Consider the following 25,850-nt stretch of genomic DNA (forward strand, 5'->3'; position numbering starts at 1 on the left):
AATTTAAGAAATCATCTTGGGTCAACCTAGTTCTCTAGCTAAAATAACCTTTCTTCTTTGGAGAGATAGGGTGACCAATCCAAATGGAACTTCTGCTTTGGCAAAAGCCACCACAATGGAAAGTGAGCAACTGGAAAGATAGGCTGATGTCTTCATGTGTTTCTGAAGCTTGGAGATGGATGCTGGTATAGGAACCATTCTCACAGTCTATTTTGCTGTGGTGTTCCTACCAGGTAAGGCTCTACTCATGCCAGGCCATCTTTTCAATACAGAATGAACTACTTGCTTGTCCGTTGATATAAATTGGGAACAGTGAGCTAATTTCCTCCAAGGGTCTTGGGATCCTCAAAATAAGTGACTTTAAGCTTACGCGAAGGTAAAAATCAGGCTGTTCAGAGTAGGTCAAGCTGGTTTTCACTCAGGTGTTTATTTCTCTACCAACCCAAATTTCTCCCTCTAGGTTCTGTCAACATAGGAGAATACAACGAGGGGAGATACTTGTGGAAAATGGCTCCATACTTACTTCCAAGGTATGAATACACCTGGAGTCATAAGTGCTAGAATATAACCTGTGCTGATTATTTCTACTCACTGTTACCTGAATGCTTAGAGAGGGCTCCTTTTATGAGTGGCAAAACAAAGTTCTGGTGGCACCCTGATTTATAGTGATTGTTTTTATTCTTTAGAAAGGCCCAGTGCAGTTGAGAAAAGATATTCGGAGGGCTACAGAACTGTGGGAGAAGAAATCGAAGATGGAACAATTTTATTCATTTTATTTTATTTTATTTATTTTAAATATGAAATTTATTGTCAAATTAGTTTCCATACAACACACAGTACTCATCCCAACAGGTGCCCTCCTCAATACGCATCACCCACCCTCCCCTCCCTCCCACCCTGCATCAACCCTCAGTTTGTTCTCAGTTTTTAAGAGTCTCTTGTGTTTTTAGCTTCCTCCCTCTCTGACCTCTTTTTTTTTCTTCCCCTCCCCCATGGTCTTCTGTTAAGTTTCTCAGGATCCACATAAGAGTGAAAACATATGGTATCTGTCTTTCTCTGTATGACTTATTTCACTTAGCATAACACTCTCCAGCTCCGAAGATGGAACAATTTTAAATCCCAATGCTCTCCTTCCGTTCTAACTTGTGCCTTTGCACTGCGGTGTGGAATGACTGCTGGGGTGTCTTCCAGATAAAAACCTCTCACACTCAGAACTTATATCACTTGTCCACACGTTTCACAGGACATGTGGACATCCTTATGTCAGCTGTTTCCTGTATTTCCGTATTAATATATGTAAAGCACTTAGAAAAGTGCCCGGCAAATAATAAGAGCCATGAAAACGTTAGGGTCATCATTATCATTAGAATTACTATTACCATTATTATTCAGCCCCATCTCCTTAGTTAGGTATTAAGTTCCTTGTAAGTGAAGATCTATGTCACCATTTTTCTCGCTCTTACTAATTTGTTGACAAGACGAGGACCTCGCACAAGTTGCTTCCCTTTCGCGAACTCTAGTTGGACCACATAAAGATTATGCATCAAGCCCAACCTAAGACCACAAACACATTTTGACGCCCACTGTTTACAAGCCACTGTCTTGCGTCCTATGGCCTTTTTATAGTAAAAACTGTAAGAGTAAACACGCGGTCAAAACCGCATGTAGGAGTCCAGCCTTGGCAGGGGGTGTAGGAGAGACTCCAAGGCGATACCCGCTCCCCGCCACCCCCCTGCTACGCGTGCCACTTTCCGCTCCGCCCGGTGCCTGGACAACCGACACCACTCGGCGCAGAGGGCAGGATCCCCGGTTCGGCGTCTGGATCGCGGCCGCGAGGTGCTGCGGGGACGCGAAGCAGTGGCGCCGGGGGCACCCAGAGCAGGTCCAGGCGGCGCCGGGTCCGTCCCCCCGCCCCGGCTCCCGGCTGCCCAATCAGGGCGCGGCTCGGGCGCGCGCCGCGGCCAATCAGGAGCTGCGGGAGAGGGGCCAGGAGCCGGCGGGCGCGGAGCGAGCCTAGAGAGTCGGGAGCCGGCGGCGGCGCTGCGGCCGCGAGGGAGGGCAGCGCGAGCAGTGGGGCTGGGCGAGGATCCCCGGGCCAGCCCAGCGGGCTCTGCCGTGGCGACATTCCGGCCGACACTTGGGACCCTGCGGGCGGCGTCGCAGGTAACCGCGCCCGCGCCCCGCGGTGGAGGGCCAGCGTGCCCTGCCGGAGGGGCTCCGCAGGTGGAGCCGGCGAGGGGTGGGGGTGGGGGCGGGCCGGCCGCGAGGTCCTAGCGCCGCGGGGGCTGCCCCTCGCCCCGCGTGTCCCCACGCCTCCGCGCGTGCCTCGGCCAGAGCCCCGCGGAGGCGCGACATTTCCACTGGCTGCCGGCGTCCAGGGGTGGGAGGGGGTGAGGTGAGCCCCCCTAAGGCGGAGAAGGGGCGGTGGGGGTGGGGGAAGACACTTGCGACCCCCGCTCCCGTACGCGGACACTGCAGACGGGTGTCCTCCCTGAGATGTGAGTCCCCGCGACGTCTTCGTTGGCCCAAGGCGACAACAGGTGTCCCTGGGGACGGTGCCTTTCCCACCCCTCCCCCCCCACCGTTCGAAATCCCGGCCTTGGCGTTCCGCCCCACCTTCGGGGTGCCGGAGACAGGACCCCAGCCTGGTCACTCAGGCGCGCTGCCCGCTGGACAGCGCCCAGAGGCGGCCTGGACCCAGCAGACCCGGGCTTTGGATGGAGTTTCCTCTGTGTATTGCCAAGCAATTTGCTGGACACCCGCCTCTCGCTGGGTGAGGAAGAGTTGAAGATGAGAGATAGAGATAGAGACAGAGACACCGAGAGAATGTGCCTATGTTGCTCTTACTGAAAGGAGCTCCCCGAGGGCTGTGAGTGAATCATTAACTGTCGTCTTGTGCAGCTACTGACCTCTGAAAGGGAGAGACACCCTTTCTCTCAGGCAGGTCCTTCATGCTCTTATGTGCCTCACTCTCTTAATCTGTAAAGTGGCCATAAATGGTTGCACCTGCTTGATAGCCTTGTTTTGAGGATTAAATCAGTGCCCCCAAAACACTGAGCACAACACTAAGTACCCAGTAAATGCTGGCTCTTATTATTTGTTATACGGAGTGGATGGTTTTTTAAAGAGTAAGTCAGACGTGTTCTCACTGGCCCAGTGACCATTTGGAGCTCTGAACAGCTTTCTAAACTCGAAGGGGAAAAATGCTATTATTAATGTTACCGATGGTATCATTTAAATGTAATAATGTCCTTTGAGGGAATTAAAAAAAACACAAAACTCCATTGGAATGGTGAGAGAGATAAATGGATTCCAACAAGTAACTGAGAAAAGCTTTGCAAACCCTGAAAAAGTTGTTATGAATGTTGTGTGAGAAGAATATCTTGGTGTTTTGTTGAATGCTTATCTTTCACTAATATGGCTGATGGGGGAGGACTTGAAGGTTCTTATACTTTCCAAACTCCTCCCTGAAACAACTTTAAAGAGAGGGGGAAGATGAGAAAAACAAATAAAAAGCTCAACCACACAACAAAACACCAGCAGCTCACAGAAACCTAAAATTGCAGTTCCTACTTTAGGCAGTTATTTTGGTGTCTGACTTGGGTGGTCTGGTTCAATTCTTTGCCACTGTGTCACTTTATTATCCTCGTTTTCTTTTCCTTGTTCATTTACTTAAAATATCTATATGTAGCCAACTTGCTTGGAATTCTGAACCCTCTGCTACTTAACCTCCTACCTTGTGGCAAACCCAAAAGGACCTTCCCACAGGTTCCCAAGGGCAATCTCAGTGGGAATCTACCTGTCTTAACACACCACACTACCTGGGAAAGGTACAGACAGAATGCCCCAGTTCTCCAAAGGCTCCAGTGCATTTACTTGCCAGGAGCCTTCGAATAAATCCATCCACTTAGAGAAAGTGATTATCTTCTCAGGGGGTAAGAAGCCCACTTCCAGATGCAAGTCTTTCAAGTGTCAAATTAATTCCACAACCTTTTAGTTGTGGATAAGGAGACTTTTACTCTCACCACCACAGTGGGAGGATATGAAAGCTTGCTGATAGAGGAGGGAGGGAGGTGAGTGGGGCACAGGAAAGATTGCTGCGATCAGAGCCATACCCACACTTGGTGAAAACTCTGTCTCTGTGGCTGATGGCTGGGAAACCTGGACAAGTCGCTTTGCTTTTCTGTGCCAGAGTCTCCCACTCTGTAAAATGAGGGCTTATTTATTTATTTATTTTTTTTTTAGAGAGGAGTTGTTGTAAGGATAGTGCTAATAAATGGAAAGTCCCCAGCAAAGTTCCAAGGACATAGTTACTGGTCTGTAGCATTCAAAAGGGATCCTACAGGTGAGAGTCGATCGGTTATATCTGGGAATAAAAAAGACTTGATTGAGGAGATGACACCTGAGCTGAGTGAAGAATGATGAGCAGGTCTCTTATGCAGATAGGACTGAGGTGGGATTGGAAGGAAAGGTAGAGCAGAGGAGAGAGACATTCCAGGCAGAGGGGATATGGGAGATCCAATGTGCTATAATGGTCAGCTTAGGCAAAATAACAAATAATTCCCAAATCTCAGTGGCTTACAACAACTGAGGTGTATTTGTCACGATTGCTGCATGTCCAGTGTAGGTTAGTTGTGGTTCTGCTCCTTATCTGGTTCCTTCTGAGATCCCCAGAGGCTTAAGAAACAGCCTCTTCCTGGGGCAATACTGATCTCGTTTATGGGAAGGGGGAAAAAGAGAATGTGATAAAACAAAAATATGGCACTTGATACCTGCTCAGAGATAGCAGACATCACTTCAACTCTCATGCTGTTGGCCAAGGTAAGTCACACAGGCAGACCCAATGTCAGTGGTAAGGGGGAGCCTAAGCCTCCTGCAGACAGTGAAGAATGGCTGAGTAGGAGGGAAAGTGCAGAAGGAGACAGGGCAAGGGAGGTGGCCCAGAGGCAGGGCCCTGGATCATGTCCTGGGACTTTATCCTATGGGCAGGGAGCAGCCATTGAGGGTTTTAAGTTGGGGTTTGACATGGTCAGATTTTTCAGGCCAAACACATGTCTCTAGTGGCAATGTGGGGAGAAGACCAAAACAGGTGGGATTAAAAGGTAAAGATGGTGAGTGCCCCAACGAATTCAGCAGCCTCAAATCTCCTTCACTATCTTTCACATGACTCGAGATTCAACTGTTAGAAAATTATTCCCTGGGCACTTGAATGATTCTCCTTTGTCCTCTCTTAAAATGTATATGCTCCTTCATCCTAAAGTATTTTATGGTATCATCTAAAGCAGCAGTTTTCAAACTTTAGTGTGCCTCAGAATCACCTCGAGCCCTTGAGAAAACACAGATTTGTGGGTCACACCGCCAGAGTTTCTTAATAGATCTGGGGTGGCACCTGGGAGTTAGCATTTCTGACAAGTGCTCAGGTGATGCCGATGCTGCCAGTCCAAAAACGACTGAACTAAAGGGAGAAATTAAGATGTGGTTGAGGAGGGCACCTTGTGGCTCAGTTGTTAAGCATCTGACTTTTGCTCAGGTCATGATCTCACAGTTTGTGAGTTCGAGTCCCATAGTGGGTGAGCTCACCCACTTCAGGGGAGCACGAGCCCCACTACTCTCTCTCTTTCTCTCTGTGCCCCTTGTGGGATTCTCTCTCTGCTCTTTGCTCACTTGAGCACCCCCCACCCCCAAACGTGGTTGAGGGAAAGGCCTGAATAGAAGGGCCTAATGGAAAGGGGAAGAAGTCTGGAAGGTCTCAGCATTCTCCTTTTGGCAGATTTGCTGAAGGCTGGCAGTGGCATTGGGGTCTGTAAGAGTGACTGAGTCTCTAGGTTTATATTAAGTTGCAGATATAATTCTCACAGTAAGGACATGAAAGGAGCTTGGATTCATAGAAGAAACATACAAGTGCTACTTTATCCCTTCCTTTTGTAATTCTGCCCCACCCCCCCACCATCCAGCATGTCCTTGAGCACACACCCTTTTGTCTGGCTCCAGCCCTCTCACTTAAGTTTGTCAGCTCAGCGTATTCCAGTCTGATCCATCACACTTCTTGTCCTCCCAGTTTTAATTTCTTTTGGAACTGGGGTTTGCCCACAGGGTGGATGTTTGGCTGAATTGTAAAATACACCGAGAAATTTCTTGCTTCACTTGAGGTCATCTTCATGAATACACATCTGTACCATATGATCATGCAAATTGTGATCAACCCTCCCAAGATAACTAACCCCCTGAGAACTCAAGATGTCCATAGTTTAGCTTATGCTAATGGGTGGAGCGAGTCCCATCAATTCCTTTCACTGTGACTCACCACTCCTGTAATGAGAGAACATTCCAAGAATGGACGTTAAGGAGAAAATATGTTGGCGTGTACAACACAACACAAGAAATAGAACATAGTGAGCGTTTGTTTTCTTTTTACTATTTTTTTCTCAATTCTAGATGTGGAAAAAGTTTTGACTCTACCGGGTCCAGATAATCAGTGATATGCCTGCCCACACTGTATGAATACATGAAATACTTTCAGAGTCAACATTTTGAGTGCTGGCCAGCAGGTTACAGTATTTGTTTCAAGGTGGTGTGAGTCTAAAATGATCCATCGAGACGTGGATACACTATCTTAGAAATACGCATAGGAAATTTGTATAAAACAAGAAATGTCATGGTAGGCCCAAGCTATAAAATGAAATGAGTAACATTTGAAAAGACCCTTTTTCCTAATTGAGATTTGACAATTCACACCTAAAAGGTGTGCTTTTTGAAACAAGAGAATTCCCTAGGGTTCTGCATACTTCCAGAGGTGGATGAGAAAATTTGGAACCATGACCTCTGGCCAGGAGTCCTGAGGCCATCTCTGTTGGTCTGATTCCCTCTCCAGGTAATTTTGGAAAATCAACTGTTTCACTTCCTCCTGCAGACGTGGCCTTCCCTTGGTCAGCTCTGTAGTGGAACCCTGTAGCTCCCTCCGTCTCAGGTCTCCAGGAAACTTGATCTAAAGTTGTGGGGCACCTGGATAGCTGTCAGTTAGGTGTCTTGACTTCGACTCAGGTCATGATCTCATGGTTCCTGAGCCCTACATCAGGCTCGCTGCTGTCAGCGATCCCCATTGGATCCTTTGTCACCCCCTCTCTCTGCCCCTCCCCTGCTCTCTCTCTCTCTCAAAAATAAATAATAAAACATTAAAAAAAATAAAGTTGCAAAAGATGTACAGACAAAACCCTAGGCCTGAGTGACAGCCAGTGAGGGAAGGGACTTAAACTAGCCAGGAGGGATCTAAAATGCTGAATATATTCACTAGAAAGTGTTACTCTTCCCCATTGGATAGCATTTATCCAGGAATTTGATATTTAAAAAAAATACACATTAAACCACTACATAAATAGTATCTTCTCTATATGTTTGTATTTAATAAATGTTAAATGTAATATATATATATATATAATATATATATAAATGTAATATATATATATAATATATATATATATATATTCACATCTCTAGCAGTTTCAAGAGGTAGGTTTCTTGCACTGTCATTTTTCTGAATCGTGATTACTGAGAAACAGTTGGCCAAAATTCTATAGACAGATGGTGGAAGGGCAGGATTGAAAACTTAAAGTCCTTTGAATTTTCTGTTCATTGTGTCCACTCCCATCATCCCAGCTGGCCTCAAACTAACCCAGACTTATGCTCTGAGGTAGCCTCAGTAACAGGTAACAGCTAAGAGAAGCTTATTGTTCTTTGTGCAGTGTGATCATGAGTGTGAAGCTACTTTGCAGATTGCTAATGGCCCAGTAAAATCTTTGGAAGATGGTTTCACAGGAATAGCATTGGGTATCTTCTGGGTGCAAGGTTCTGAGGACGATGTGAGGAATTCAGAGAAGTGTAATGCTTATTCTTTGGACACAGCCTCTAATCTGGGAGTGAAAGGGCATAATATTTATACAGAATTAATAGTAGTCAAATAATAGTGGGGCCAGCCATATAATTAAAGGGGGCACTGCAAGCTGTGAATTCAGAGACAGAATCTTTCTGAGGTGTTGCTAGGCTGGGAAGGCTCACGGAGGAGCAGTTGCATTGGATTGGAAGTAGAAATGGAGTTTAGGTGGGCACATCAGGTTTTAGGGAATGGACCTCAGTGAACCATGGCTCTGACGGTCCACACAAGCTTGTTCCAGGTCTGTGGCTAGACTTCTAGAGCAAAGGAGTCAAGTAGAAGAGGACAGAGAAGTCTGAGGTAGACAGCTTCTTAAAGTCTTCCTTTCTTGACTGCCATCTGATTGTCTAATTCCAATATTCTGATGGCTTGTGTCACCTCCTGAAAAATGAAGCCATCTGGTGATTTGTTAGCAAATGAGTACTCTGGACTCTAATTTGTCCTCTTAACATGTTCACTTTATTAATAGGAGAGCACTTTGGAGCTAAGAATGTCAAACCTCTTTATAAATAAAATTTAATCCTATCATAAACTCTGTCAAACTGGCAGGCGGTTGGTCTCACTCCGCTTGCAAGGTGACCTGGGAAGGTCAAGCAGCTTGTTTAAAGTCGTGCAGGTATCCCCTGGCACTTCTGTGCTCATTGGTCCCACCTCCCCTGGTGTCCAGCTTAAGTTGCTTTACAGATATTCGCTAAGCACTTGGGGACCCTTCCATCCAATTAGGACTTTCTCCATCACTCTTTTACCCCATAGAGGCCCTCAGCCTTAATCCCAATGACCCTCATTAATTTTAATTTGGAGGTGGGATGATTACACCCTTCTCTTTCAGGCTTAACAGGGGCTCTCATTGAAAGAGGTACCATTTTAGTGCTGTGGGTCTGTGCGCTCACACCATCTGAATGAATTGGTATTCTCAGCACTTTTCATGCCAGATGCCAGCCAGTATAGCAGGTCTATCAGTGGCTTTCAATCTGCCTAAACTTTGAAGTGAGACACCAGACCCTTGCCAGCTTGATAGAATCACTGCATTGGTTGCCCTTTGAAGTTAGCTAATTGCTTAAAAAAAAAAAAAGTGAGATGCTTTAAATGAAAACAGATTTTATTCCTCTGTTTGCTTTAGAAACAATATATTTGTCTGTCTTTTTCGACTTAAGTTTTTAAAGAAGAAAGAATATGATACCATAGTGAAGTGGGTAAGGTTAGGGTGATCCATAGTCAGTGAGCTTACTCAGTTAAATGTTATTTAAATGTGTGAACTGGCACACATTAAAAAAAAAAAACAAAAAAAACAAGACATAGCTGTCACAAATACAGTTTTCCTATTGTATTTTCCCACCCTTGCCAAACATAAAGTATTAATTTTTCTCTGCGCCATTCCTTGTCCCTACATTTCCCTTCACTTAACCCTCTAAACACTTGAAGGGTGTGAACAACTTTTATTATTGAGATTATCAAAATTACCATAAGTGGCCATCATTCATGGAGTTTTACTGTGTCCCAGGTCTTCTGCTAGCATTTTACTCCACATTATCTGAATTTCCGCCTCAACTCTGTGAGGTGGGGCATTAGTAGTATCTGCAAGGGTAAGTAATCTGTCGGAGGTTGTGGTGGAGATAGGGCTTTGACCCCACCTCTTAATCTCTCAGTTCTAGAAGCTGTGCCCTTAGTCACTATTATATCTGGAAACAGAAGGAAAAGTCCTCTAAAGAGTTAAGGGGTGGGGGGCGGTCTGTGCACTCCGGGCACACCCACAGAGATCCTGCCAGAAGAACTGTCCTTGTTTTTGCTCTGTGGCTTCACTGTCAACAGGGCTGTTGAAGCACACTTGCTTCTCTTCTTTTATCTATTTCTTTCTCCTTAATATTTTTGGTATTAAAGTAACATCTAAAAGGGGGGTCTTTTGGGGGCATCTATTTGAGTACATTCAGCACATCCCAGTCACTCACCAACAGCCTAATTGGCCCAGGTGGGCAGTATCCTCTGAAGCAGCCCCTCCAGCCGCACCATCCATCACATTCAGAGGCCCTGGAGCTCTCATGCTCTGCTGTTGGTTGGTGTTCAGTTCCTGATCCCTGAGCAGGCCTTGGGGAGGCAGTTCCAAGGAGGCAGGGTCATGTGCTGTCATATCTCAGATTCAGCTAGATGACTTGGCTGGTCACAGCCCAGTGCTCATGGGACAAGGGGCTTTGGTCTCTTGTCATTTAGTTGCCACTTTCCTGTGAAGAGGACAGAGAAGGCGCAGTCAGTCCTGGCCAGGAACTTGGCAGAGGTGGGCCCCGGCCATAAGAAAGCAAGATAAGAGTATAGGTTCCTTTCTGTACTTAGAGGAAAAAGTATGTTTCATGGATGGAGCATGGTGAAGTGGTTAAGAGCATGCACACCAGAGCTAGACTGTCCAGGTTTGAATCGTGTGGTGTTGGGCAAGCTGGTTAATCTCCCTGTATCTTAGTTTCCTTATCTACTGAAAGAGAATAGTGGTGTCTACTTCAGAGAGTTCCTATGAGGATTACATGAATTCTCTAGTGCTAATTAGCTGTAAAGCACTTTGAGACCACTGTCTGGGAGACAGAAGTGTTACATAATAGCACGTAAAAAAAAAAAAGTGGTAGGTGGACATCGCTATACGTGGGTAGGCAGTGCTATGGTGGATGAAGCTCACCTAACTGCTTTGGGAAAGGTGCTCCTGCTGAGTTGTGTGCAAATGAAGTCTTACTATGTGTACTAGGGGAGCTTGCTGTTTTAAAGAAGCATAGGAGAAATCTATTTGTCTGCTGCCTAAAATGAACATGAGAGAAACCATGTAGGAAGAAGAGGGGAGTCTAGGATGACTTGATGTTGTGACCAACGCCACTGCCAAGATAAACTGCCATCACGTTGGATGCAGAAGGCTTCTGGTAGAGCAGCTTTGGAGGGAGCGTCGCTATCCAGTCATGGATATGTGACCTTTGAGAGGCCTATTAAACGCTGTCGTGAAGGCACTCAGTGGGCATCAGGTGAGAGGTCAGGGCTGGACACATCGATGTAGGGGTCCTTGGCTGTAGATGAGAGTTAAATTCGTGAAGGGATTAAATTAGACCAAGAAGAGAAGGGGCTCTGGAGCTGAACCTGGGGGCATTCCAGCTCTAGTGGAAAAGTCAAGCCGGCTCTACTTTTCCAGTTTGCTTTCTTGGCTTGCTAGAGGGAAATGAAGTGTGGACCCATTTGATGCTGGCATTTGCTTTGGATAGTTTATCATTTGAGCTCTATAATGCTTGGACTTCTGAGTCAATAAACTAGGGTTAGATACCACTTGACCTCTTCCTACCTTTGTGCCCTTGGGCAAGTTACTTACCATCAGAGTCTCAGTTTCCTTATCTGGAGATGGGAACTGGTAGTAAAAACTCCCATCTCGGGGGTTTGAGGGGTTCAGTGAGTGCAGCTGTATCAGTGCTATGAAGCTGTTAATCGTTTGATCATTGTAAAATTCTCACTGTTCGTGCCAGAGTGGTTGGAAGTAAGGAGCAGTAACAGCTCACACATTTTTAAAGCTCTTTGAATTTCCCCTGAATTGCAAGCCACATTTTAATTTAACCCATACTGCTACTATTTTTTTTTTGTTCTTATTAAAAGTAAAAGAGGTCAAGAAGATACTACAATAAATTCCACACACATATGTCAGCCATTTATGCTTTCCCTGAAAGCATAACTGAAACACTGCATCCAGAAATCAAGTCTGGCCCGTGTATATGGCAGTTGGTACATGAATCCCAGATACACAAGCATTCAGAGGAAAGCGAAACACAGAAGAAAGTGGATATCCTAGCAATGACAGTGTTTCAACATCACATATGCTAACCTCATATGTGCTCTTTACCACTGTGAGGCAGGTGAGAAGGGTCTCACTTCTCTAGTAAACTAACTGATCCTCCCTTACGTTTTTTTTTTTTTTAATTTTTAATGTTTATTTATTTTTGAGAGGAAGAGACAGAGCACAAGCTGGGGAGGGGCAGAGAGAAAGGGAGACACAGAATCTGAAGCAGGCTCCAGGCTCTGAGCTGTCAGCACAGAGCCCAGCGGAGGGCTCAAGCCCACGGACCACAAGATCATGACCTGAGCCAAAGTCAGATGCTTAACCAACAGAGCCACCCAGGTTCCCCTCTCCCTTACTGTTTTAAATTCCAGTTTTACACTTGGTTGGAGAACGTATTCGAGACACTTGATTTCTCTCAGCAAATAATATGATTCTGAATCTATTTTTTAAAAAGTCTCCCTCTCAAAGCTACATAAGAATCCAGAGGCAGGGGAAATCAAATTCTGAAGTCTTTTCTCTGGATTCTTTAATTAGCATGTCTGCTGTGTTTGCATTTGTGGTTTATATGCTTTGAACTTGTGGCTTTTCTGTTTTGCAAGAGTTACTGTCAGTGAGACATTCACCAAAAGAAATACAGCTATTAGTGGTGGCAGGACCAAATACATGTAACGGTGTGGTTGGTTTCTAAATCCCTGCTAGAATTTTTGAGAAAACCTCTCCAGATGGCGGTGGGTGGTGTGAGGGCTGAAAGAAAACATTCGAAATACCGAAGCAGAAAAAATAATAGGAAAGAGCTTCCAGTGATTAAATTTTTCTTTCTGGTCTTTCAGGTTGAGGAAGTGAAGAGAATAGGCATAAATGGTGGGAAATTTCCATCAACTTGGAAAACACAATAGAATAAATAATTCTTGGCCACGAGGTGAGAGCCCAGAGAGTCACAAGGTCAAAGGATCCTGTCCCATTTGTCTGTGGTGACAGCCCCCCTCCCCCCAAAAAGGAACGCCTCACCCTTGAACAATGCAAGTGTCCCTGGGAAGCTGAAAAGGTACATGCAAATGATGAAATAAATCACATCATTTCAGAAGTAAGTGGTGGTTATACTTTTCTATATTTCCCAAATTTTCTTTAGTGAGAGTGTGTTCCTTTTATAATAAAATATATATAAATAATACAAAAAATAGATGCAAAAGAGGGAAATTTACTAGGAGTGTGGAGATGGGTGAGTTGTCTCCATTTAAAGGTGCCGAGTTCCTTGCATTTTATAACAGGATTATTTTGCCCTATAAGTCGTAACACTTCCTAACTTACCTGCTGTCTAAATTTACAATCTTCAAGAATGTACTGGGTGTCAGCCATACCTGTCACCCATCAAAACCCAAGACCCTGCTCTAGGAGAGCAGAGCCAGCGCTCAGGCAACAGATATTTATTTGACTCTCACACTGTGCCAAGCCCACCCAGTGTGGCTATATTCCTGGCCACTATCCCCAGCGGTTGGAGACCCCCTCTTGCCCCTGTCTCAGCAGACATGAACTAGGGATGTTTCTTGTTTACAGGGGGATGGCTGCATGAGGATAATGTCACAGTCAGCCTGGGGCCCTTGGAGCTGCTCCTCACGAGGCCCACTGTGGAGGCCTGAGTTTTTGCGTTCAGCTGCATTGTTTTGGTTTCTGTGCCTAAGGTCTATTTTGTTGGGGGAAGGACAGGGATTCTTAGAAAAGGGAAGGAGATATCCTCTGCCTTACTGGAAACGGAAATAAGGAATTATCAGTTCAGGGTCAGTGGAAGCCACAGTGCCTGGCTTCCTTTTGCTGTGCTCTTCTGGAATGAGTTGGTTTTGTTTTGAACTTTCTGAAAGTGACATGAGCTAGATAAATTGTTCTAGGGTGGAGCTTTCAACAGGGAGTCCAGAGACCCCTAGGGGATTCATGGAGGGACTTTGGCAAAGGTGTCTGTGAAGCACCTGAAATTTGAAACATGTTGCATGTATGTGTATTTACTCGGAGATGAGGGTCTCTGGCTTAAATTGTACCTCAGATCCAGAGAGCCATACTAAAAAAAAAAAAAAAAAAAAAAAAAAGGCTAAGACCCAGTTCTAGGGGGAGATGTTCAAGTTTGAGTTACACATCTTGGCCTTGACTCTAACTAGAGAACTCTTCCTAATGGATGATGTGTTTGTAGTTGAAGTATTAGTGTAAATAAGCACATCTCAGGTGCACCCACAGAAGCCTGTGCTGCAAGAAAGGTGAGGAAGGTTTCACTTCTTCAAGTGCTGGAAAGCTGGAAATCCAGAAATGCACAATCCCTGCAGTTCTAATGCTTCCTGTTCTCCTCTTTCTGTTGTCCTTGAGCCCACACAGAGTTCCCTTAACTCTGTATTACCTGAAGAGTTAGCTTGTTGAAATGAACACTAATATCTCTTTTACCTGGTTTTTCTCTGGGCTCTAAGCAAACCAGGTTGATTTTTCCTGCAATGGAAGGCTGGATTCGGTGCAGGCCTTCATGATGATGATGAGAGCAGACATGTACAGTGAGTGAACTGCCACGTGGCTGTTTATCCAGTTCCCCACACATGAGTGTTGACCTTCCCACCCTTGCTTCTTGTTTCTCCTCACATTGCACATTTTCTCTAGGTGACCTCCAAACCCTTGGCTGCCAATACCTTTTAATCTGTATAATCAATACCTCTCTTCTTCTGACTTCTTGACCTGTTTAATAGGCCCTAAGACGTCTCTGTGGTTGTCCGACAGGTGCATCAAACTCACTGGGTTTAAAACTGAACTCATCATATCCCTACCACCCCTCGATCATTCTTCCCTATGAAGTCCTTCTGAAGGCCGGTGAATGGCCAGAAGCCTATCCAGTCTTCCAAAGATCTTTTTCATCCGCCGACCACATCACTGCCTCCCTCAATCTAAATGAGCTTCAAATAGACTTTATCCCCATGTCTTGATGATCTTTCATTTTAAATAGCTCATAAAAAACATCCCTCCTGTTTATCCCTCATCTTGCAATGCCTGATCACTATAATTACTAGGTGATCTTCCCACCCTCCAGTCCATCTTCCTCATTGCTTCCAGAATGATTTTCCTAAAATATGATTGAATCGTATTATTTCTTCATTTAAAATTGTTTAATTGATCTCCATTGCCCTCCAAAACCCAACCTTGGCATGGCTTACAAGACTCTTCTGACTCCTCATCTTTCCAGCCTCTTCTCTTCTCTTCTCTTCTCTTCTCTTCTCTTCTCTTCTCTTCTCTTCTCTTCTCTTCTCTTCTCTTCTCTTCTCTCTTCTCTCTTCTCTCTTCTCTCTTCTCTCTTCTCTCTTCTCTCTTCTCTGAGCTGCTTGTAGTTCAGAAAGCATAACATGCTTTCATTCATCTCCTACACTTTGTATGAATGTATCACATTTTATTATAGCTGTTTTTAAGTGGGGGAACTTATAAAAAAAACTGTCACACTTCAAGGTTCTAAGTCATGTACAGAACAGTCTAGCTCTGCATCACCCCCATCCTTGCCTCCTGCCCGTTCCTAATACCACCCCTAAATCTCAGGTCATCCTTGAACTTGAACCTCTTTTCTTAGCCTCATCTTCACCTCACGCCGTGCCTTACTTGTATCTCCAGATCCTACCCCATCACTGATTCATACGTACTCCAGGGGTTGAGGTCAGTGATGAGTGATGTTCAAGAATGGGTTAGGTAGGCAGGAGGTCTGGGGATGATGTGAGAGACAGGGATGTCTATTGCACATACTTTTTGGTACCAAACTGGTTTTGCGTGTTAACATAACTGTTTAAACATGGCTAAGTAAAATGGCACCCTCTAATTAAGTTGCATTGTCCTGTTTTATTCTTATAGATGCTATGCTGCCAGCTTGGAATCTCCCTTTTCCCTGCCCCCAACTAATTTCTGTTCATCTTTCAAGCCCCTTCCCAGGTATCACCTTCCCTCAGTTATTCTTTACTGACCCCAAGATTGGACTGGGTGCCACTCCTCTGTGTGCTAATGGCACTGTTGGGTTCACTGTATTGTGATTGTCTGTTTATTTGCCTGTCTCCTTCTCTCTCTCTTAGTCTTCTCTCTATCTCTAGAATTTCACTAGGACATGCCTAGCAATAGGAGATGCTGAAGAAATGCTTACTGAATGACTGTAGAATGGATGATGTCCTGTGACAGAATTCTAAGAACCTGCAGAAGATCAAGGAGCACAAATAACCCACAGTCCAAGGAGATTTATTAGATCATCTCTTCCACTTTCTGTGAATGTGAAATTGCACACCAGTACTGGTTCGTCTCTAGGTTTAACCTTCCTCTGTTGGCTGCCCCTTACGCACCATCTGAAATCCTCTTAGCCCCACTTCCTTCTCAGTTGCCTTGGTGACCAGCTCTGCTGGACTGTACCATTCTACCATCCAACGCCATGTTGGGCTTACTCCCACCACTTCTGGACTCAGATGAAGCACCACCCTGTACGTATGGGATCTAGCTTCCTCATTTGCTGCTGAAGGAGCAAGACAATACACCCCAAAAGTGTGGGGGATATTGGGTCACCATGGAATGAACTTTGGCCCAGTGGGGAATAAGAGAGAGTCAGGTGATGGCAGACATTTTCCCTCTCAGAGTATCGCTCCATTTGATGGAAACTTTTGGGAGGCTGTAATCTCTACCAGCCTCTTTGGGGGTGTCCCATATGACCGAGTGAGAAGTTTTGTTTATTGTGAAGCCATGATTGGTCCTGCCCCATTTGTTATTTGATTTTGCTGTCTCACTTCTTTTTCTAAACTCAAGCTTCCTGGGATTGCTAAAATGGCCTAGAAGTTTGGTCTCAGGCTCTCATTTCTAAGCAACACAGCCTAAGACACATTCACACTTACCACTCTTTCCCTAGAGAAACGGGGGCCAGTGAAGGTAGAAGAAGAGGGAGGAACACTACAGATCAGGTGGTCTCTAGGGTGTGGATCTGACAGGGCATGACTGGGAGTCTGAGCCTTCAATCCTCCATCCCCTGTTCTCTCTTTTTCTGTAACACTGGCTGCCCTCATTTGGAGGAACTGGGAAGATGGGTCTATCAGTAGTAAAAGATCATTTGTAACGTGGATCTGGTCCCTTTGTAGGCTAGCCATCTGTTCCATGGTTTCCTATTTTTAAAAATATTTCTAATTAAAAAAAAAACACATCAGACATCTATCTTTGAATGTCAGCAATACAGCTGTGAAAATTGATCCCGTGAGGATGTGTGATACATTCTGGGTTTAAAGCTTACCTTCACCACTTCCAATGTGTGTAGCTTTGAGAAAGTTAGCTGATCCAAGCTTTAGTTTCCTCATCTGGAAATAGGCATTAACAATAACATTCCCCTAGAGTGGTTGTAGAGATCAGGTAAGACGATGCCTGTAAGACCCTTAGCACAGTGCCTTACAGAGTAAGCTGTCAGAAGGTAGTTGCTATAGTTGTTATTCTGTCTTCACAGTACAATTTGAGAATGAGAGAGGGTTAATCTCTGGATAGGAAACAAATGTAAGGTGATATATATTTTTTAGCCCTTAAACGTTTTATTGGGTTTTCGGGAGGGGCTTTTTGGTAAACCTCAGGCCAGTTTTATACTTGTTGAAACAGGTGGGAAGGCATGCTAAAACCCTTGCATGGAAGCAGCGGTTACCTGCTAGGTATTTTATTTTGTGCAACGTGTGAGAATCACATACGGTTTGAGACTAGTTAAATATGTTTCCCGTCTTTTAAGTATTTTCAAGGTTGCAAATAAGTTTATATTAATCCCAAATTAATACATTTGTGGAAACAAAAGCAGAAAGGTTTTGCAACTTTGCTGTGGTCATTCAAAGAATTTGTGGCAGGGAAGATCCCAGGAAATCTCTTGCTCCTTATCTGAGGTGAGTTTCAATTCATGCCAGGTAAAAAAGAAAAGTACTTCCTCCATAGAAGTTTGTAATGGGGATTAACAGAGTGTACACTGTTAAAAAAAAAAAAAAAGTAATTTTTTGCCTTCCTTTACAAAGTTGTATTAAGAGTCATTAAACTTTAAACTGTAATTATGGTATATTATTAACTCCTTACAATAGGCCTTCTAGTCCAGCTGCTTTACTCTGTTCCACAAACACTTGCTGCTTTCCTTCTGTGTAGCTGGCCCTGGGCATTGGGAATACAGTGAGAAAGGGCACAGACCATCCTTCAAGGAGCTGTCACTGCAGTGAACCTTCTAAAGGGTCAGACAGTGACCGTCCAAGCGCCTGTAATGTCTCTCTACAACATTTGACACTAGAGAAACCCACCTTCTTGAGACTTTTCTTTCTCTCATGACCCCAGTGGCCTGTGGTTCTTCTCTTCTGTCACATTTGGCTCTGTCACTTTGGGCGCCCACTTTTTTCCTTCTCACCTCCCCATTTTCCTATATATAAAGACATGCTGCAGGACTCAGCCATCTTCTTTTGTCTTCTTCTCCCTCGGTTGGTAACCTGTTCCTTTCCTTGGCTTCATGTATCCTCTTTTTTGGGTTGTGTGTATGTGTGTCTCTTATCTAACTTTCTACCCCTTACTTCTCTAGGCCCCAGACCTCCATTTTCTATATCTACCCTTTTGTTTCACAATCCTCGAATCTCAGCATACCCCCAATTAAAATTCTCTGCCCACCTCCACTGCCAATTAATCCCACCCTCCTCCTTTCCTTAGAATACTTAGCAGGCCCTTCTCTGCCCTCTGTTCAGCTGTCATCCTCCTGATCACCCAGGTGGGATTGTATTTCCTATCACTGTGGTTTCTTTTGTTCTGTTGAACGAAGAATAATCACAGGGATCCCTATGGCTGTAGACATTTACTTCCATCTTCTTTCCCAGTCAGGGTTTTCTCCCAAACATTTATCATCTCCCTGCTGTTTCTTAAGCGTGGGTGAGTGGTGAATGAATACGGGCTGCTGGATTGCACAGCTCTGGGAAGGCATTGGGGCAGCATTCCCCAGGCACCATTCCCCTTAGGGAACACCGTTCCCCTTAGGGAAGGCATTGGGGCAGCATCCCCTTAGGCACCGTTCCCTTCACATCGTGTGTACATGAATGGTGTCTCCCAGAGTTATGCAGCACAGTGTTGTGGGGGTGTTAGGGTGACAGGGGATGGAGTGCTGGTGAGGGCTTCTGGGGGGAAGGGATGCTGAAGACTACAGTGGCCGGGACAGAGTTAAGGGGGACTGGCAGTGCAGCCCAGGAGGAAAGTGCTATTTCTGTGAAAGAGGGAAATATGGGGAAATAGTTTTTCTCTTTGCCCTCTAGCTCTGTGAGAATAAAGCTCTGTGTTTTTCTAGACAAATCTGCACTGAGCTAACCTCATTTAGAGCCACCCACCAAGCTTGAGATCTGTGGCCGGGAGCTTGATTTTCCTCTAATTTTTGTCATTCTTGATACAGGGAGCATTGGCAGGAGTTTCTAAAATGAAGGTCCCATGTTGCTGCCACTGTACTGATAGATTGGGATAATCCCAGATACTCTTGTCACAACTGGACCCTTTTAGATATGGTTTCCATGTGGCCCAAAGGGGTTGGTGGCAGTGCTGGTTGTGCTACTGCCCCGTTTACCGAAGCAGCCCAGATGATTTGGACACACCAACAGTGGGAGGAGCTATGTGGCAGCGGTGGCCAAGGTGCAGGACCCTTGGAGCACCTGCCCAGGCCAGTTGCTGTCTTCAGCCACACGGGTTGTGCCACGCACCCTCCACGGACATTGCTCACGTAGAAGATCTGCAAATGGAGTCCCAGAGTTGTCCTGTGTAATGTCCCTGCGAGGCATTTCCAGGCCAACTAATAATACCTCCCATCCTGCTGGCCGGGCCATTTCCTGCATCATGCTGAAGCTCACACCACTACTTCCTTTTTTCCCCAAATTTCTAAGGTCTCTCCTTTCCTTCCACTTTCACTTCCTGAATGCCATGACCACAGGAATGAAATCAGCAAGTTGTTGCCTGGTCTCCTTGCCAGGCTAACTCCTACTCATCCTTAGAAATAGTAATATAGTAAACTACTCTTTAGTCAGTGTGCTGAAAATCTTACATGCAGCATCTCTTTCTATCCCTATAGGACTCTCTGAAACTGTTAGGTAAAATTCAGGTTTGGAGAGTTTGAGATATTCCCATGATTACAGTTAACAGTGACGGGCTTGGCCTGCATGACTGCACACAGAGCTTGTGCTCTGAATCCGTGTGTAATTCAGCTTCCTAAGACCCAAGATAGGCCTCTTCTAGGAAGCCTGCCTGAGCTCCTCCACCCCTGTGACCTTTGGTCATCCTCCATAGTTACCCATGCTGTCATTCAAGTTCAGTGCCTCTTAGAGGTAGTAGAGAGAGACCTATGTTCCTTCCTTTTTCTGAGGTTCCCAATACATTAAAGATTGAAAGAGTTCCAAGACAGGGTTAGACAAATATTATGACCTTTCTTGTGTATTTGCATTTAACCAAATTAAAACTTTTAATGCATATTCTTACACAGAAAAACACAGAAACCCATACAGAAACACAGAAAATATAATTTTGCCACATGCAAGATAACTATAGGAGTTATAAATGATATTCGTTGAACTCTCTAGGCAGAGTGGTTTGGTAATGGGGCATGAATTGAAGGTTGTAGGAGGCACCTCTTTCAATCCTTTCGGTGTATTCCTGTGACTAAATGTGTGCTTCCATTTTTTTTAATGTTTATTTATTTTTGAGAGAGAGAGACAAGTGAAGGAGGGGCTGGGGGGGGGCGGGGGGTGTGGACAGACAGAGGATCCAAAGTGGGCTCTGCACTGACAGCAGTGAGAATGATGTGGAGCTTGGTCTCATGAGCCATGAGATCATGACCAGAGCCCAAGTTGGATGCCCAGCCAACTGAGCCACCCAGGTGCCCCTGTATCCATTTTTAATAATATTAAAGTCCTTCGTGAGTATGAGGCGGTTGGCTAATTATAGCCTTTCTGGATTCTGTCATCTATTTCTCTATCCCTAAAACTAGCACAGTCAGGGCTTGGCACATCATAGGCTCTCAGTGCTTGTTGGTTGGCAGAATGAATGAGTCAATGATTGTTAGAGAACAGTCTCAGAACTTAGAATGATTTTGGTTAGAATCCCAGCACTACCATTTACTAGTGTTCTGACATGAAGAAGTTACTTAATCTCTCTGTTCTCAGCTTTTGTCATCTCTAAAATGGTGATATCACTAATAGTACCTACCTTAGAATGTTGGTTGGAGGAACAAAGGGGATAATGTGCCTCATCTATGGGATGACAGAAGTGAGCTTGTACATGAAGGGTGTTTGGGTATAGACTGGGAGAGGTAGGAGATAGGTCTGTGGGCATCATTGTTGATAAAGGGAGAGCCACTCCAGCTGCTGCCCTTCCCTGAGCCTGTGCCTCCCCAACCAGCCGTGCGGAAGAATGATTGGTGGCTCCAGGAGAGTTGCCAAAGCACCTGACTTTGTTTTCAGGGTGCTGTTTCCTCATTCTGCTGCTTGATTGATAACGATGTGCAGACCTTACTTTTGGAATAACGCTGCAATCTACTGACTACTCTCACCCACTTTGTTTCACTTAATAATTATTCAGAATTGTAAAACTGCCTGTGGTTTCAGGAAATTCCTGCCTTTGTTATAACATGCCTGGTACCTGCCCCTCTCCTGCTGACAGAGTTAGCACTGAAGATATTTGGATTTACTGAGTTCTTTAGAAGCATTTTCAAGTTTTTTTTCTCCAAGACTGGGATTCAAAGCATTTCATGGAGAAAGCCCCACTTCAAACTCTTTTTCTATTTCCACATGGTCGGGTATAGAATGGCCTGGTTGGTTTAGGACCTCTGTCTCCCACATGCCCATGTATTGAAGAGCAGAGTATGGCAGCACCCCCTAACTTGGGCTCCCTCTTCTTTTGTTTCCAGTTGGAGTCACTGGGCCCTGGGACTTGAGTCTTGTGGTGTACCTCCACACTGACCATGCATATAAGAACTTTAGCCACCCTTCCTACAGTCTTTCTCTAGTAGACTTGATCCATTCTGTGTAGTGATAACTTTTCAATGTATATCTCCAGCACTGAGCTCCAGACTTGCATGTTCAAGTTCACAGTTGACATGTCTCTTGGATGTCTAATAAGCATCCCAAATGCATCATGTTTAAAAAGAAATATTTACTTTACCCCGAAATTCTGACTCTTTCCCTCAACTCAGTCAATGGCAGTGCCATCCACCCAGTCCTCGACCATAATCCAGGAGTTAACTGTTCCACCCTTCCTCTCCCTATGTATGGCATCCATCAGAAAGGTTTATAGACCCTACCTCCAACATCTATCTCAGATATGCTTCATTCTGTCCATCTTCATTGCTCCCATCCTGATTCTGGCCACTATATATTTTTTTTCTTGATAAAAGAAATCACTTTAATTTTTCAATGACAGTGTACTAAGTGATGTTAGTTTTGTGATTGTCTTTATTACCCTATACATTTATAATCAGTAAGAGAGTTCTTAATGTTTTGACAAAAGGTTTTAAAGACCACAAAACAGTCAAATTTTTCTCTTTGATTACGAAAATTGCTTTGCATAGTTTCAGCTTACATGGTCATTTTTTATGAAAAATTTTATTTTAAAAATTGTGTTGAGGGCACCTGGGTGGCGCAGTCGGTTAAGCGTCCGACTTCAGGCCACGATCTCGCGGTCCGTGAGTTCGAGCCCCGCGTCGGGCTCTGGGCTGATGGCTCAGAGCCTGGAGCCTGTTTCTGATTCTGTGTCTCCCTCTCTCTCTGCCCCTCCCCTGTTCATGCTCTGTCTCTCTCTGCCCCAAAAATAAATAAACGTTGAAAAAAAAATAAAAAAAATTGTGTTGAAATACATATGAAATTTGCCATCTTAACCATTTTTAAGTGATGGTTCAGTGGGATTAAGTACATTCACATTGTTGGGCAACCATCCCTACCATCTGTTTCCATAACTGTTTTCATCTTTGAGAACTGAAATTCTGTACTTATTAAATACTAACTCCCCAGCCATTTCAGCCACTGGTTACCATCGTTCTACTTTCTGTTTCTGTGAATGTGACCACTTCAGGGACATTCTGTGGAATCAAATGGTATTTGTCCTTTTGTGACAGGCTTATTTCCCTTAGTATGTGTCCTCAAGGTTCATCCATGTTGTATGTAGCAGAATTTCCTTCCCCCCACTTTTTTTGATGTTTATTTATTTTTAAGAGAGAGAGTGTGAGCAGGGGAGGGGCAGAGAGAGGCGGGAGACAGAAGATCCAAAGTGGGCTCTGTGCTGACAGCAGTAAGCCTGATGTGAAGCTTGAACTCATGAACTGTGAGATCATGACCTGAGCCAAAGTTGGACACTCAACCGACTGAGCCACCCAGGTGCCCCAGAATTTCCTTCCTTTTGAAGGTTAAATAATATTCTGTCCTATGTAGATACCACATTTTGTTTATCCATTCTTCCATGGAAGGACACTTGAGTTGTTTCAGGCCGCCATCATCTTTCATCTCAGCTATGTGACAGCCTCTTAATTGTTCTCTCCACTTCCACTCTTAACCCTCCCAATCTGTTCTCCACTCAGCTTCTGAAAAGGCAAATTAAATTTTATGGTTCTTTAAATCCTTCGTTGACTTCTCATTGTACTTAGAATAAAATCTAAATATCTAAATTTGGCTGATAAGACCCATATTCCTAAAAAGGAAACACCTTTATAACCATATCTTAGGCTTCTGTCCTCCTGGCTCATTCTACTGTCAGTTTTTTCTTTTTTGTTTCTATCTCAGACTCTGCCTTTGGTTCCCTCCACCTTGAATGCTTTGTACTTCTTGCTGGTCATAGTTGGCTTCTTCTTACCCTTGAAGTAGTAATTAAATGTCAGCTTTTCAGAGAGATCTATCACTCTAATAATTAAGATCCCTTGTTATTCCTGGTCTTAACCTTGTATTGATTTGCAGATATTGTACATGTTTACAGTTGATTTGTTTCATCCTTGTTTTCCCCTCTTGGATGTAAGCCCCTTGAAGGCAGGGTCTATATTTATCTTGGTCTATATTTATCTTGATTACTTTTGTATCCTGAACATCTAGCAGATGTTTGCTAACAATTTGGTGGATGAATTAGTAAATATCCTATTTTTTAAAAAAAGTTTGAGAGGAGATTCCACAATCTGTTCTACTTCTCCTTTCCTTCCTTTTTGCTCACTCTCCCCTTGGCTGACTTTTAATACATTCCAAAATGTTGACATCCCTATTGTTAGGAAGAGGCAATGGTATGATATCATCATTACTGCACCAGTAAACTGGTTGAATGTTCATTAGCCTCGTGATGTTCAAAGGAAAGATACCCAAAATTGTAATTTAACTTTTTGTTTTAAAAACAATCACCCTTCCAGCCTTGCCCCATGTCTCTGGAAAGGCAGGCTAATTTTGCAGTAGTCTAAGTAAGCAAGGCAGAAAAAGACAAACTTTTTGGAGAGAGATCCTATGTAATATGTTCCAAAATGCTACATGTATAATTTTGTGTTCTTTTGTTATTTTGTATTATTTTTTTAATTTGTTTCCTACTAGGAGTAGTAGTTGATGTCAGTTGAGGTCCAGTCCCTTATCCACACTGGGAGGTTATGTTAGAAAGTCTTTGTTCCTCAAGATTTTGAACTCTCAAATAAATTTTCCTCCCATTTCTAAACTATGATGCTAGCACAGGATGGTTGGGTTCTCTATCCAGAGTAATTTCAACAGGGTTGAAATTAAGGATTGGCCCACTGTGTGCTCACTTGGAACTCAGAGACTTCTCCAAACTTATACTTGTTGTTGGCAGGATTCAGTTCCTTGTGGTTTTAGGATTGTAGTCCCCCTGTGGTCATCTCCATCTGAGCAATGGAGAACCTTCCTCTCCTGCTTTGAACTTCTCTGAACTACCTCTTTTGCTACCAGCCAGAGAAAACTTTCTGATTTTAGTCACCCTATCTTAATGGCACCTGGCTATTATCTGAAAATCCCTTTTACCATTCAATATGACATAATTATGGAAGTTGCACCAGGACATGAAGATCATAGGGTTCATCTTAGAATTCTGATTGCCACAGTTAACCTAGAATTGCATTCATCTGCCTGTATCAGAAAAACTGATCATAATAGTTTAAACAAAAACATTTTTTTTCATCTAACAATAAATAGAGTTAAATGATTATTGATACAGGATCAGTGGCTCAGTGACATCAGGGCCAATGACTGTGATTCGCTTGCCTTTTCATTTGTGGTTGCAGTGTGATTATCACAATGCAACCATCATGACCATATTCAAGACAGGAAAAAAGAGAAAAGGAAAGGATCAGGCCTGCATGAGCATTATCCGTGTCCTTCATTGAGACATGCAATACAAAGCAAGACAAAGCAAAGACAGAAACCACTTCTCAGAGCTTTAGATCTCACCATACCTTCATCTATGTCTCATTTGCCAGAACTTGGTCAGGTGGTCACCCCTAGGTGCAAGGGAGGCTGGGAGCAGGAATAGAAATTTTTGTGATTGGCTTATTAACCAGTAACAGTCCATCCCCTGGTGCTGGATGAGGAGAAGAAATGAATGTTGGGGATTCAGCCAACATACCTGTTATACCTATTTTCTGAAAAGCACAGTGTGGTGGAGGAGAGAGTATAGAAGTTAGAGTCAGAAGACTTGTGATCCTGACCCAACTCTGTCGTGGTTCTCTGCGTGACCTTAGCCTAGTCAAGCAACCTCCCTGAGCCAGTTCACATATCTATCAAATGAGAGAAATATTTGCTTTACTTATCTCAGCGTTATTGTAAAAATGAATTGAAATAATTAATGAAGTTATTTGCATCCTGGAAATACATACTAATTACAATTTTTGGTCAGTATTAAGAGTACATTTCATTGATGCAAAGAAATGTGTGTATATATATGTGTGTCTATATATATACACGTATAAGTATTCATATTTAAAAATATTTTATAATCTCTAAAATGAGATGCATTTTATAATCCATGGGGCCTTAGTTTCAATGAAACATGATAATAATATTTTGCTTAGCTTCTTGGAAAGTCTTAGGGTTACGCCTAGGAAATATGGCCACCATTGGGATCCATAGGACTCCTATAGGCAGCTAGGCAACGGACATCAACGCC

The 25,850-nt window shown here is 44.0% G+C and overlaps 1 protein-coding gene across 5 annotated transcripts in view; it reads left to right on the forward strand.

Annotated features, from left to right (window-relative positions):
- The first annotated feature begins 2,003 nt into the window (after positions 1-2,003).
- Positions 2,004-25,850, forward strand: part of STON2 (stonin 2) — a 153,798-nt gene continuing 129,951 nt past the window's right edge. For 3 of the 5 annotated variants that reach the window (XM_086709088.1, XM_086709091.1, XM_086709092.1), the window contains exon 1: positions 2,004-2,163. The gene's annotated coding sequence lies outside the window, so the exon portion shown is untranslated. Of the gene's footprint in view, positions 2,164-12,547; positions 12,802-25,850 lie in introns of all 5 variants that reach the window. The other 2 variants (XM_086709089.1, XM_086709090.1) reach the window with 2 other exon arrangements.

Source organism: Puma concolor, chromosome B3 (assembly GCF_028749965.1).
Source record: "Puma concolor isolate L17-30 chromosome B3, mPumCon1.1.hap2, whole genome shotgun sequence".
In the NCBI taxonomy this organism is placed as follows: Eukaryota; Metazoa; Chordata; class Mammalia; order Carnivora; family Felidae; genus Puma; species Puma concolor.